Source organism: Typopeltis vanoorti, chromosome 16 (assembly GCF_054136105.1).
Source record: "Typopeltis vanoorti isolate ZY-2024b chromosome 16, IOZ_Tvanoo_1.0, whole genome shotgun sequence".
NCBI lineage: Eukaryota > Metazoa > Arthropoda > Arachnida > Uropygi > Thelyphonidae > Typopeltis > Typopeltis vanoorti.
Window position 1 is genome coordinate 41,196,776 of NC_143564.1, and position 14,635 is coordinate 41,211,410.

Below are 14,635 nucleotides of genomic sequence, written 5' to 3' on the forward strand. Positions count from 1 at the left end.
TTTCGTTCTTGGTGAATACTTTCCCTAGTTCTCTGCTCGCTAATACCAGCATTGCTTAATAACATTCAGCTGTGGATAATTACAAATAATATGGTAGTGTTCTGATGTTTTATCTCAGCAGTTATTTTTAGTTAGCAGCTATTGGAAGTGTCAACATAGAATGATGGGCGCTTTAGTTCGATGATAGAGGCAGGGCCATTCGTGGGTTTGCGTCGCCTGGTTGCAAAAGTTTTGTGCCACCTCTTCCATTAAAATTTAAAAGATCCCGAAGTACAACAACACATTACGAATAATTTTATTATACTGCGCATTAAGAGGAATGTATATTAAAATAAAGAAAAAACACAAATAGTAAAAAAACTTATTGTTATTTATTTATTATTTATTCCTACTGAGACGATATGTTCTTCTGGCTTTCATCACAGATAAATCTTTTATGATATCTTCTAAACCTAAATTGCTACATATTTCATTTTCTATACTTAATATGGATAAATGCATGTGGATATGGATAAATTGCGCAGATTTGGTCTCCCGGGTTCCAAGGGGATAAAAAAGCTGTGGAAAGGGGTGAAAAGAAGAGTTACAAAGATTATATCCGGATTATGGGATTTAGATTATGAGGACAGATTGCGAGTATGTGGATTGCTGACTCTGGTTAACAGGAGAAAGAGGGGTGATATGTAGAGGTCTATAAACGTTTGAAGGGGTGTTATATTTCAAATGATGAAATTTTTCGTTATATGGAAGGCGGGGAGAGAACACGGGAGCATCCATGGAAGTTAAGGTCAAGAAAGGTAAAAGAGGTAGGTTTTTCTCCCAGAGAGCAGTGAGTGAGTGGAATAATTTGCCCTTAGGGGTAGTGAGTGCATCTAGTGTGAATGAATTTAAGGGAAGGTATGATAGCTTGGTTGGGTAATTTACAGCCTCCCTCGATGAGTCCTTGACTCCCTGGAGACTAAGAGAATTTTTTTAACATTTTATTATTTCTTAGATAAATTACATACATTATATGAACACAATTATACATAACAAATACTTTCTCGTACGTAAAGTTTTTTTAAATAATAATAATACCTGTTTACAACGTATATTATTATAATATTCATAATGATGATTATTACAGATGTTTCTTTGCAATTTTACACTCTATATATACAATATCAATGGATATAATCACTCCATATTGCATACTTTTGTTACAGTTATTACATACATTACTTACATTTGTTTACATATGATACTTACTTTACATACATTTGTTTACATATAATACATACATTAAATACTTTGGTTTACATGTAATACGCACATTACATGCACTTGGTTACATATGATACATCTTGGATGAGAACTAATTTCTCTGCTTTCATCCTCGAAGCTTCTATGTAAGCTTATCTGGGGATGACACCAGTTGATTATTATTTATTGGTTTTTTTGCTGTGTTGGAAAGCTACAAATCTATGATTGAGAAATTCGCGTGCGTGCGTGCGTGCGTGCGCACGCACACACACACACACACACACACACACACACACACACACACACACACACACACACACACACACACACACAAACTTGGAATGTATTGATGCGTCGCTGAACGGGAAGCCTGAACGAATATATTGTGTTTCATTAAGTTTGTATGGTATTTTGGTGCGTGTTTCTTGTTCATGGTATGTCCTTAGAGCTCTTTTCAGGCAATTGTAGTTTGTAAGGTTTCTGTATTCAAAAGGTAATTTGTTTATCATGTCTGGGATGTAGAAGTTTCGCGTGGCCTTTCCGTAGTGATTGTTGTATTTATATGTGATATAATTAGTTGTCTGAGGTCTTGTTATACGGTATGTATTTCTGACTGTCCTGTAGTTGTCATCGAAATAATGTTTTAGCAAAGCTGCATAGTGACATAAATGTTTTGCTGTCAGTATTTTGTGTTCTGACATTGCAATGTATATAAGGTCGTTATTTTCGCTTTGTTCCCAAAAGATCAGTTTTATCATTTTGTACTGTAGCGACATTAATCTATTTAATTTGTAGGGTGCAGAGAAAGCATACGTTGTTATAGCGTATCTTAGTATATTTTGGCATAGTGCTTTGTATATTAGTATTTTTAGGCGTATGGGAACTATGTCTTTTAACCTGTAGAGTTTGCCACTTATTGTTCGGAGTTTGTAGATGGCTTATGTGGCTATTCCAGTTCATATCTGCATCGAAGTAAATTCCAAGGTATCGTATTGTTTCAACCTGAGTGATTGTAGTGGTTTTGCTGTTCTGTGTGTTTTTTATGTTGGAAAGTGGATGTTGGATGGTTATATATTTGTTATCAACTGGTCGAGTCAGTGGATTTCTGAATATCATTAATTTTGTCTTTTCTGACTTTAGGTGAATGGAGTTTTTTGGGAGCCAGTCTATGATCAGATTTATGTCATGTTGCATATTTGTTTGGGCTATGCTTGCGTTATTATGGAGTTACTATTACTCTGTAGTAGCTTCTTTTTGCATTTCTGATTTGTGTTGTAAGGCGATTCCTTGTTATCTTATATTCAGTTTTTAAAGCAGTGTTATTTGGATATCGCTTTAATTATTTCCATAAAGTGTCCTTCCTGTGTATTTCTAGGATTAAGTTTTGTGTTATCCAAGGAATTTGTGTTGTTTTTGAACGAATTCTGACTTTCTATGTAGCTTTCTTATATCAATCAATAATTTTGATATAAGTATATATCTTAAATCAATAATAATAATAATAATAATATTTTAATCTTTCCTGTGACATACTCGATCGTAAGTGATTTTTTATTAATTTTTCAGTTCACTGTATTATTTATTCTCTATTTTTTTATCAATGTGTCCGATTATACTACCTCTAAATTGTGCCGACCGGTTTCATTGCACCCCGGTACGGAACGGACCTGGACAGAGGGCAGTAAACATGAAATCCACAATTTTCAAATACGTCAAATTTTCAGTTCTCGAGAGCAGCAACCTCCTTTTCAGGATATTAATATACCAGTTTTCAATGTTTTCGCAAGAAATATAGTCAACAAACCCCTCTTTACTTCCTTTTCAAATGGTTACGAAACTACAACTAAACATCTGAAAATCAAACATTTAAGTTTGAAAAAGCCTTCCTGAAAAGCCCCACTAGGTCTGCATGTGATCAACTGAATTTAAGCCCAGTTGGGTTGAAGTTCGGCTTCGTCCGAAAAAAAAAAAAGTGGTGTTGATCTGACGTTTACACTACTTAGAAAGAAGTCAACGGGCACCCCCATAGGCAAGTTGTATCGTGTCATGTAATGAGTCACGTGTATGTAGCCGGTATAAATTGGAAAATATGATGCTGCTAAGTCAGTGCAACTGTGTGAGGTGGAATGGCTGCGAGAAGGGAACTGATGGAGTTTGAAAGAGGTTGCGATAGGATGCCATGTTGCAAGCCCATCTGTAAAGCAAATTGTTGAAAACTTGGGCTATCTCAGGACAACAATTAATTAGTGATACCATGGTAAGGTGAAAGCGCGGGGATTCAGCTGCAAGTGATACTTGCAATAGAAGATTAAGGCCAGTTGGGTTGCGCACTATAAAGTGCGTAACCCCAACCAGTGGCGGCGCTAGGGTTTTAGCCGCCCGCATGCAATTTCTATCTAAGCTCCCCTGTAACGATCCGGGCGTGTGTGTGCCAGAGGCGGCGTTTCCCCCCCCCCCCCCCCTTCGTAGCGGCGCCCGCATGCTCTGAATGCCCGCTTCCGACGGCCCTGACCCCAACTATGAAATTCGGAGGTGGCGGTGTAAAGGTATGGTCCTGTTTTTCCTGGTTTGAGGGAAGGTCGAGAGGTATGTGAACATTCTGGACAGTGCAATGCTTCCTAGTTTGTCGCATTTCTACGGAAGCAACCACTGTCTTTTTCAGCAAGAGAATGCACAGTGTCATAAGGCTGTTGCTGCTGTAACTGCGTGGTTTGTGGACGTCACCAAACTTGATCTGAACATCTGTGGGGTGAACTGGAGCATTTGGTGAAGTCCAGGGACGTCTACCTCATTATATGCCTACACGAAAAATGGTCCAAAATTGCCATTGACTGCTATCGTACGCTTGTAGAAAGTATGTCCCTTAGGATTGCTGTGGTCATCGTAGCGAAAGGAGGTCCTACAGCTTATTAATGTGGGCGCCGTGGGAATTTGTTCCTCACACCATGGTGTCCGGTGACTTCTTTCCATTCAGTATATATTAGTGTATTAGCTCGCCCATTTTAAATATAGCATCATTCTTTCACGTCCAAAATGTCTTTGTACAGTATTGTATAAAGTCAAAGAGGAAGAGTGCAGCACATTTTTTTTAACATCTGTGAAAAGTGCAGTCATACTCCTAATAAGTTCACTCTGGTATTAAATTCAGTAGAAAATAATAATAGTTAGTTTCTGCCATCAGTACTCACGTTGTAAGTAGTCGATCTTAGTTGATGTATTGTTATCAGCAGGACTCATAAAATTAATGCAAAAAGGCATCCCTTTCTAGTGCGAAGGAGAGCTTGTGGTGAGTAATAATCGCCGAGGTACATTGGCACGTATAAATTTCACGGATGTCGGATACGCAGGAATCCTTCGCATTTGACAAAGTAGTCTTTGATGGAGAAAGTTAGGGAGTGTCGACTGAAAATGAAAATTGACCGTGCTTCCTTCCTAACATAATTAGTCAAAGTACTTCTTCGTCATCCACGTTATTCAACTGGATTATATTTGACGGCATTTGATACCGAAGCCCGTAAGAACATGAAGTGGTCAATTGCATCCACTAGTGCTATGGCTAGTTTAGTTGTTTTATAGGAGTTGAAACTATTTTAATCTCATCTCATCTTCCTTTTCCCTCTTTTCCCTTGGGGTGTCGAGGGTTTATTAATCATCGGCCCTCAAACCGTCTACAGGATGTGGTCAGCCCTACGCCCGGGTGTATCCTATGTCCATAGTGTCGAGTTCTGAAGGCCGGCTTGCCTGTTTTGTGGGATAAAAAAAAAAACAGGATAAACCCTGCTGTCCACGCCCAAGACCGGCTAACTTGGCTATGGCTGAGGAAAATCCTTGAGCTCCTCACATCACCGACGGGAATCGAACCTAGGACACTCCTTCCCCGGCATATGGCTGCGAAGCGCACAGCCACTAGGCTAACCGCGCGGACACTATTTTAATAATTTCACTGCCAATGAGGTATGCATTTGATCAATATAGAGATTGATAAAATGGATTATTTGCCACTGAACTGTAGGCATTACTCTAACTACTAGAAAGATGTACAGGGGAATAAGAAATGTATTTTTTATATCAACACAACACTAGAGGACAAAATCTACTGTACATGAATGTCAAGTAGGCAAAATGATATATATGGTATGGATTCAGTTGCTTTCCTTGAGTAGCTTAGTCAGTATCGCAATGATTTTTGAGATGAAAGACCTGGATTCGAACCCCGTCTGGAACATGAAGTTAACTGGTCTCTCATGAGGAGGTGGATGGTTCGCCTCCTGGAAACTCAGGTTTGTCATCCTCCAAAATAAGCAATTGGCCAGAAGAATACATACAGTTTACAGACATTGCACTAGTCTTAATCGAGTCGTCGAAATTCCAAACAATAAATTGTATTGCTTTCTCTTATAGATTAATCATTAACATTTTTTTCTTCACTTCTATGTCTGTATCTAAAAGATGCTTAATGCTACATGTCTATGCGTTGCGTACAACTAAGATATCTTCTTGTAAACAGGGACGAAATCACGATAGATTTAAGACCAATAAAATAGTTCTGAAATTTTTTTTAATAGTTGATAATTTGTTAAAAGCTTACTAAAATAAAGTTTTTTAAATACAATTGTAAACTTTACCGACATATACATAGCCTGACGTTTGGAAATTTTCGAACTCTATCGAAAACGCTTCTAACTTCCGTAGCTGAAAGTAACTTAGTCCGCCATTACTTCGCCTTCGTGGGGCCTCATAAATCAGAGAAAATCGTGTATAAATTTAACTTGCTTCTCATGATTTTTCTAAAACTTGTAAAACTAGGTAGAGCAAGGATAACCTATGCGTAATTAGCTTCCTCAGCAGCTGTGGAATTTCCAAGAAATTTTCGGATGATTTACGATAGCCATTCCAAGAATTTTTTAATATCTTTATCATCACATCAGGAATAACAGCTAAACTAGGGGGAAATAAAAGTAATAGAAGTTGTTTCAGACAGAGAGGAACAAGCTAACAAAATAATTAAGAAACTATTACAAACGCTCAGTTACCAAACCTTAATAGTTTTCTAACACTTAAGTATATCGGCTAATTTGCCCCGGTCACATGACTTGAAGGAACTGCGGCAACATCCACTAGAGTAAACAACAACGATCGACGGTTAAGAAATAGCTTAGGAAAAAAAAAACACTTCTTGTTCTCTTAGGAACAAGTAATATAAGAAGCTGAAGCTTGGCAGGTTATCAAATTATCACAATTCTTAAGTACGATATCTAATCATTCACATTCGTCTGAAAAAATGAACTATAACTTTTGCTAACAAACTCAGAGGAAAAGTCTTTTTTATTCGTAAAAAAAATATGTCATTTAATCTTCCATTTACACACAAAGGCACTAACCACCATCAATGCACAACGCCATCTACTGTCCACTAATAGTATTTTTGCATATGAAATTGACAGCACATTATTTGTAGATGTTCAATGAATTTTCCAATTTATGTGTTATAAATACCGGATCATTTACATATCATCTATGGTTTTTGTTGGTGAATGTTGACAGGCAGTTGCTCTATTCAGGAATATGAGGCAAAGGTCTGTGGAGTTTGCAACGAAGGCGAATTTTATTAGATCGGCTGCTGTATACCCGGCGAGTATACGGCTTTCTCCTCGTGCGTCGTTTGCCTGGGAGAGAGACCTAAGTTCAAATTTGTGAGGGGGAGCAATTTTATTAGGGTTTTTCCTCCAGGTAAGGTTAAGTTAGCTGGTCGTAGAATTAAATGGCAGGGATTTTCTTACGACAACTCGAATTTTCCTCTCGTAAAGTGGCTCGCGAACACATTTACACAGACATAATGGATTGTTGGCGGACGACTGCCAACCGCATCCCATTAAGAGGCGGCAAAATGTCAATAAAACTCATTAACACCTGACGAGAATTCCGTGCAATAAGAAGGAAGAATTGTCTCTGTCTGTTCCTTTTGAATTCATACGATCCATTTTGGGTAAAACAGTGGCATGTGAGATGCGTGCAGGTAACACTTCCTCCGCATTATATTTATCAAAAACATAAGACACAGGAGTTAGTTCTGGTGAAAGAGGACAACGGGAGAGAAAGAGAAATTGGAATGGAGGGAAATGTCATCGGAATCAAGAATTTTCTGGTGATTTGCTGGGAAAAGATCAACGGAAATATGCAAAGTAATTTTATCATAGTAACAACTTTTTTTTTTCTTTACACCGCAAGTGTTTTAATGCAGTTATCCTGAAACTCAGTAAGCTTGCTCGTCTATATAAGTGGATTCTTACACAATGTAAATGCGCAACAGAAATTCAGATTTTTTCCTTCGGGACATATGTCACCTTTTTTATGAGGAATCACTCCATCGTCAATGATTATAAGTAAGGAGAATTATGATGATCTCATCAGCAGCAGTATCTCGAATATTTCCACTGTATACACTGATCTGCAGCTTGACTGGGACTTCTGGTTTTCAACTAAAAAGACGTTCACAGCATCTGATATGTCATTAATGATAGTTGGCCGAAGAATACCCGTAAGTCAGCTTTTCCTTCATATAGCTCATTATCTTTATATTCTTGTTTTATCCTTTATCCAGGTATATGTAAACATTTTCACGTGAAGCACCTTCACGACTAGACACATAATGCAAAAGCATTATTGGAAGTGTCACTAACCTGACCTTTATTGAGGTCCCTTCAGTAGGAGCTAGACCCATATACAAGTAGTGTATTATCATACCGCATTTCCACAACTATATCTGATCCAGAGATAGTTGTGGAAACTCCCCCCCCCCTCGCTGGGTTAGAGTATATTATACTGGATAAGAAATTTAATTCTTGTTTAAATTTCATGTTCAGCGTAACCAAACAAACTTTGAGAGTGAAGTGAAGTTTTTGCATTATGGGAAGCGTCGCCACCCAGGCGCGTTTCGATCTTGATTGTGGTCTCATCAGTGAAAGCGAGATGCAGGAAGATACTATGAGATCTGAACCTATAGTTCCTTCAGTGTTTGGAGGATATTCGTATTATAATTAGATCAAGAGTACTTAGCGACTTCTGATGATTATGTAGTATTCTGGGGGATGGGGGAGTAAAGGAATAATTTGTGGTTAACCAGTAAATATTTTGGCATATTAGTTTGTTTTACATAATGGTGAATGGGAGCAATGTGGAGTTAAGAGCCTTAAAATCACCCAAGAAAGTAGATCTTACTCTTTGCATAGTTTAGTAGGAGAAAATTAAAAAATAATCAGCACATATTAGCATTCGACCTGAAGAACCACTTCAATTGCGCTGGTATTATTAAGTCTTTGGTACTGACAAAATCTAGAGAGTCCTTGATAATGCAGGACGTTACTGAAAGCCAGATTTCAGAAACTTTCTCTCTTCAAGTACTAACATGATGACGAGTTTCAACGAGTGTCTAATGACTTCATATCACTTGCCTTAGTATGTATCCCATAATGCAAAGCACACCCCCTTTCGGGCGTGCATAATGGGAAGGGCCACTACCCAGACCGGTTTCGACCTTTATTGAAGTCTCATCAGCGGGAGCCAGATTATGGGATACATACTAAGGCAAGCGATATGAAGTCATTAGCTCTATATACAAATAGTTCAGACGTGAATATATTTCACGAGCAAAACTTTGTTTTGCTTACTTGGGAAAAGGATTAAAACCAAGTATAAAATTTCTTGGTATCTTTAACGTATAATACACCCAAGGTAACAAACTTTCTACATCTTTCTGTCATCCAGAGATTTTCATTATTAAGTGCAAGCACCTTTTGTCCACTTTTATATGAGATATATATGACTTCAGCATTACTTCAATCTTGGTATCTCTCCCGGGTCTGGCTCCCATTGATGAGACCTCAATAAATGTCGAAATTCCTTTCTATTCTACATCCTCCAGCAAATTGGTGTAAGTAAAAAAACTGCTATCTGTTATCAAAGGAGCCTATGCCAATTCAACCACCCACCTTCTAGTTAATTGGTTCCTGTCAGACCCAGTAAAAATTCAAAAAGGAGTCAAGCAAGGTTTCCCTCTCAATCCACTGTTCTTTGCATTGGTTCTTGAACCTTTCTTACAACAAGCCAACAATAAACATACTGTGCGAGGAATAACAGTTCCTTCAACTAAAAAGGAAAATAAGGTATTTGCATATGCCGATGATGTAGTCGGAACTTTGAAGGATAATGATTCCATATATATATATTTTGGTATTTTGGAAAAATTCAGCAAAAGCAGCGGATTAATTATTAATGCAGACAAGACAAAATTAAAAGTTTATGGAAAGTGGGATCTTGGAAGCATTCCTTTTGAACTAACCCCAAAGAGAGAACCCCCTCATTATACTTGAAATTCCCTTCTCCACTTACCCAATATTACCAGTCCAAGAACTTATATACAAGAACTTGGAAATGTTAGAAGACTGGAAAATAGGGCCGCTTTCCTTTTCTTCTAAAGCCATAGTACTCAAAACCATAATCTTTCCTGCTCATAATCACAGAAGCTGAAGAAAAGCAATTACATAGTAAACCTCTGCAATGTTTTTGGTCTAGCTCAGGGATCGGCAAACTACGGCTCGCGAGCCACATGCAGCTCTTTGGGTACGTACATGTGGCTCTGAAATAAAATTTTCAATACTTGGAATCAATTTTCACTGATTTTCAATACTTGGAATAATCTTCCGGATTCATATCATGAGTTGAAAAAATTTGAATTTGGTGTTCTCAGTATCTTCGGGTCGACATATTTATGTGAGCAATCGTTTTCTAACATGAATTTCATGAAATGTAAATTGAGGAGCCAAATTACTGATGCCAACTTGGAATCGTACCTGAAATTAAAACGGACTAGTTACAATCCGAACATACAGAAACTTTCTAAGGAAATGCAAGCTCATTGCTCACACTGATTAAAACCAATGAGAGCAATTTTCTGTGTGATTTTTTCTTCATTTAATAAAATAAATTTACTATAATATTACTTTAAATTTTCCTTATTCGTAAAAATATATTTATAGCTCTCGAATCATTTTTAAATTGTTGTGAGGGACAGATCTGGCTCTTCAGTCTCAAACGTTTGCCGACCCCTGGTCTAGCAGATACCAAGAATTTCTTCAACTATCAACGAAGCATGGAGGATTTGGACTTCCAGTCTTAAATTCCATTCATAAAATATTACAAACTAATCACACATGTGCAGACCTTCTTCGTACTACTTGGGTTTTATCTTCCACCGTTTGGAGTTAATGATTATAAAGGTCCAAAAGCCGAGATTGTTCCTGAATACTACAACACCCTGTGCTTAACTCTAAGACTGCTAAAAACACTGCGGAATTGCCATTCTTTCCATTAAAAAAAGTAAAAATTGGTATACAGAAATATTTAATCTCTTTCGCTGCGAAGTTCCACAGTTGGGTACTGACAACAATATTTTATTTCATAATTTGATGAAATTCCGAGGGTACCCTAACAGGAAGGATCTCGCTTGGGATTTGCGTATGGTCGCCTTCCAGTCAATGCCATCAAATGGGGGTACTTTAACATCGGAGATCCAATCTGTGACATCTGTTATCAATTGGGAACAGTAGAACATGCATTCTACAGTTGCCTTCTTGCTCTGCGTATTTGGAACAGATTATTTAATGTGTTGGACATGCCACTATTTACAACAGAACGGGTTATTTGTTTACAATACCCACCACCTGTCAGCAATGGGAAGAGAATTTTGATTTTTATAATTAATGAATTAAAGTACCATTTATGGAAAGGAAGAAAGAAACATGGATTTGAAAACCAGCAATATGACATCCAAATGCTTTATAATATTGTATTGTGGAAATTTTATTGTTCTGTCAAACCATTTTTGTATTTAGAAAGAAGCATTCTAGGAGATATCAAATTTATGTTAGATGGTGTAGACCACCCACATGATGCAATATTCATCAGGGGGAGATAAAATTCTGTCTATTCTTGCTATGAGAGTTTTTTTAATAGTTCCATCCTCTTAATTCAATGTACTCTTATAGTCAATTGCAGGGATGACTGGAGACGAATCCCAGGCAGAGAAGGCCAACTCAAGGTCGTTAACCCAGATGACTGATACCTGGCTATCAGTCATCTTTGTGCTTTAGTTTCAATTGGTTTTTTGGTTGTTCATCTATGAGATTAGTGAAAAAGGAAAACTGACAGCCTTTGACTATATGATGATATAAAAAAGCTGAGGCCTTTTCTCTCTTTCTCATGCTGTCTATCTGTCTTTTTTTCTCCTAATACTATCAGGCTCTCTTGCACCCCTATACTAACTACTATGGGCCTATGATGAGCAACCCTTTACGTTTTCGCCTCAATAAATATCGAAACGGGTCTGGGTAGTGGCTCTTCCCATAATGCATAGCATTATGGGATACATACAAAGGTAAGCGATATGAAGTCATTAGCCTCTATATACAAATAGCTCAGACGTGAATATATTTCACGCGCAAAACTTTGTTTTGCTTATTTTACTCCTAATCCCAAGTAAGCAAACAATTAAGTTTGCGCCTGAACGTAGTTCAAGCCTAAAGGTGGTGCAACACCAGGGCAACTCATTGTAAAAGTGGGTAAAGCTCTGATCACTATTTTTTGTATTTTCCATAATGTAAAGCACATCTCACTAAGAGATGTATAATGCAATACATTATGGGTGGATCACTACCCAGACCGGTTTCAACCTTTTTTGAGGTCTCCTCAGTGAGTAGCTAGACCCTAAATACCAAGGCTTTAGTAACACAGAGCCTTATCAACTTTACCTATACAAGTTGCTACAAGGTGTTTTTATTTTGAATAAAAATCTCTGGAGGAGATATAGATGTAAATAAGTTTTTTTACCTTGGTAAAAAAAATTACTTGGTAACCTTATATACATTACCCAAGGTAAAAAACTTATTTACATCTATATCTCCTCCAGAGATTTTTATTCAAAATAAAAACACCTTGTAGCAACTTGTATAGGTAAAGTTGATAAGGCTCTGTATTACTAAAACCTTGGTATTTAGGATCTAACTACTCACTGAGGAGACCTCAAAAAAAGGTTGAAACCGGTCTGGGTAGTGACCCCACCCATAATGTATTGCAGTATACATCTCTTAGTGAGATGTGCTTTACATTACGGAAAATAAAAAGAATAGTGATCAGAGCTTTACCCACCTTTACAATGAGTTGCCTTGGTGTTGCACCACCTTTAGACTTGAACTACGTTCAGGCACAAACTTAATTGTTTGCTTACTTGGGATTAGGAGTAAAATAAACAAGTTTATAAAATTACTTGGTAACCCTAATACTTGGTAACCTAATATACATTACCCAAGGTAAAAAAACTTATTTACATATATATATAAGATACCAAGCTATTTTAAACCTGGTTTTACTCCATTTCCCAGGTAAGCAAACAGACAGGTAAGTCAAGTTTGCGCCTGCAAGTATTGCACGTCTAGGTGACCCCACACGTACTGCAAGTCAAGGCAACTCGTGGTAAAGCCCTGATCACTATTCTTAATATTTATCCTTAATGCAAAGCACATCTCCTGGAGGAGATGTATGATGCTATGTATTAAAGGCAAGGGGCCACTACCCAGACCGGTTTCGACCTTATGAATAAGTGAAACGGGCTCTAAAAATAAGACGATCTCGAGAGATCGCCCAACTCCGCGTCGTTCCACTCAATGACAGGCTCACCCCGTCACCGAGAAGAACTTCTCAGCATTGGCTCTACCCAACCACCAAGCAGAGCCATAATTTCAGCGGTGGTCCCACTCAGAGACAGGCAAAAACCTGTTCCCAAGCAGAGCCTCTCAGAACCCAAGTCTCACCCGCAGCGGTTTCAACCTTTATTGAGGTCGAAACCGGTGCTCATCAGTGGGATCCAGGATCTCATCAGTGGGAACCAGGCAGGAAATACCAAGATTTTAGTAATACAGACATAAGTATTTTACCAGAACAAGTTACCATAAGGTGTTTTAACCTTATTAAATAAAACTCTCAGGATGAGAGACAGATGTAGAAAGTATTTTACCTTGGGTATAATAAATGTTAAAGATACCAAGCTATTTTAAACCTGATTTTACTCCATTTCCCAAGTAAGCAAACAGACAAGTCAAGTTTGCGCCTGCAAGTGTTGCAAGTCTAGATGAGCCCACACATAGTGTTCTCGTAAAATACTTATAAGCTCTGTATTACTAAAATCTTAGTATTTCTAGCCTGGCTCCCACTGATGAGATCTCAATAAAAGTCGAAACCAGTCTGGGTAGTGGCCCCTTGCCTTTAATACAAAGCATCATACATCTCCTCCAGGAGATGTGCTTTGCATTAAGGGTAAATATTAAGAATAGTGATCAGAGCTGTACCACCTTTACCACGAGTTGCCTTGACTTGCACTACGTGTGGGGTCACCTAGACTTCCAATACGTGCAGGTGCAAACTTGACTTGTTTGTCTGTTTGCTTACTTGGGAAATGGAGTGAAACCAGGTTTAAAATAGCTTGGTATCTTTAACATTTATTACACCCAAGGTAAAATACTTTCTACATATATATATATATATATATATATATATATATATATATATATATATATATATATATATATATATATATATATATATATATATAAAATATTCATCAAAGCTTGATTTGCTTCCTCATTCTAAGAAAAGGCTGGTTATATTCCACTAATTCGAGCCCTACCCAAGGGCCTATGAGTTGTGGAAATACTTTCTGAAAATGAAAGCTGTGCCGAACAAAGCGGCCTTTTGCAGCTGCCCAATTTTTAATCCATCTAACTGGAGTGCTTCTAGATGTTTTTCCAATGTTTTAGGGATGGCGCCTAAAGCAGCTATTATTATGGGAACAACGTTCGTTTTCTTTTGCCAGATTCGTTCAACTGCCATTTGCAAATCGCGATATTTTGTAATTTTTTCATTTTCTTTGTCGTCAATCCGACTATCTTCTGGTAGTGATATTTCGATAAACTTAACACCCTTGATTTCACTTTTTTCAACCACTGTGATATCGGATGTATTACATTCCAAGCTTTTGTCAGTCTGGATTTTGAAATCCCAGAGTATTTTAGCTTTTTCATTCTCAACCACTTTCTGGTGAATTTTATGCTTCCAATAGTCTTTAGATACTTCAAACACATACTTTTTACATAAATGCCAGTGGATTATCTTAGCTACGTTATCATGCCATTTACGGTATTCAAGTTGCGCAATTTTACTGCATCCATTTATAATGTGGTCTACCGTTTCTTCCTTTTCTTTGCACAATCTACATTTACTGTCCTCTTGAACTTTTTTTATTTTTGCCTTCATAACGTTGATTTTAATGGCCTGTTCTTGTGCT

The 14,635-nt window shown here is 37.6% G+C and overlaps 1 long non-coding RNA gene across 1 annotated transcript in view; it reads right to left on the bottom strand.

The window, feature by feature from the left end:
- LOC150097969 (uncharacterized) overlaps window positions 1-5,952 on the bottom strand; it is a 33,601-nt gene extending 27,649 nt beyond the window's left edge. The window contains exon 1 of the long non-coding RNA XR_016549595.1: window positions 5,868-5,952. This is a non-coding gene — a long non-coding RNA (uncharacterized LOC150097969). The remainder of the gene's footprint in view (window positions 1-5,867) is intronic.
- Window positions 5,953-14,635: the final 8,683 nt, after the last annotated feature.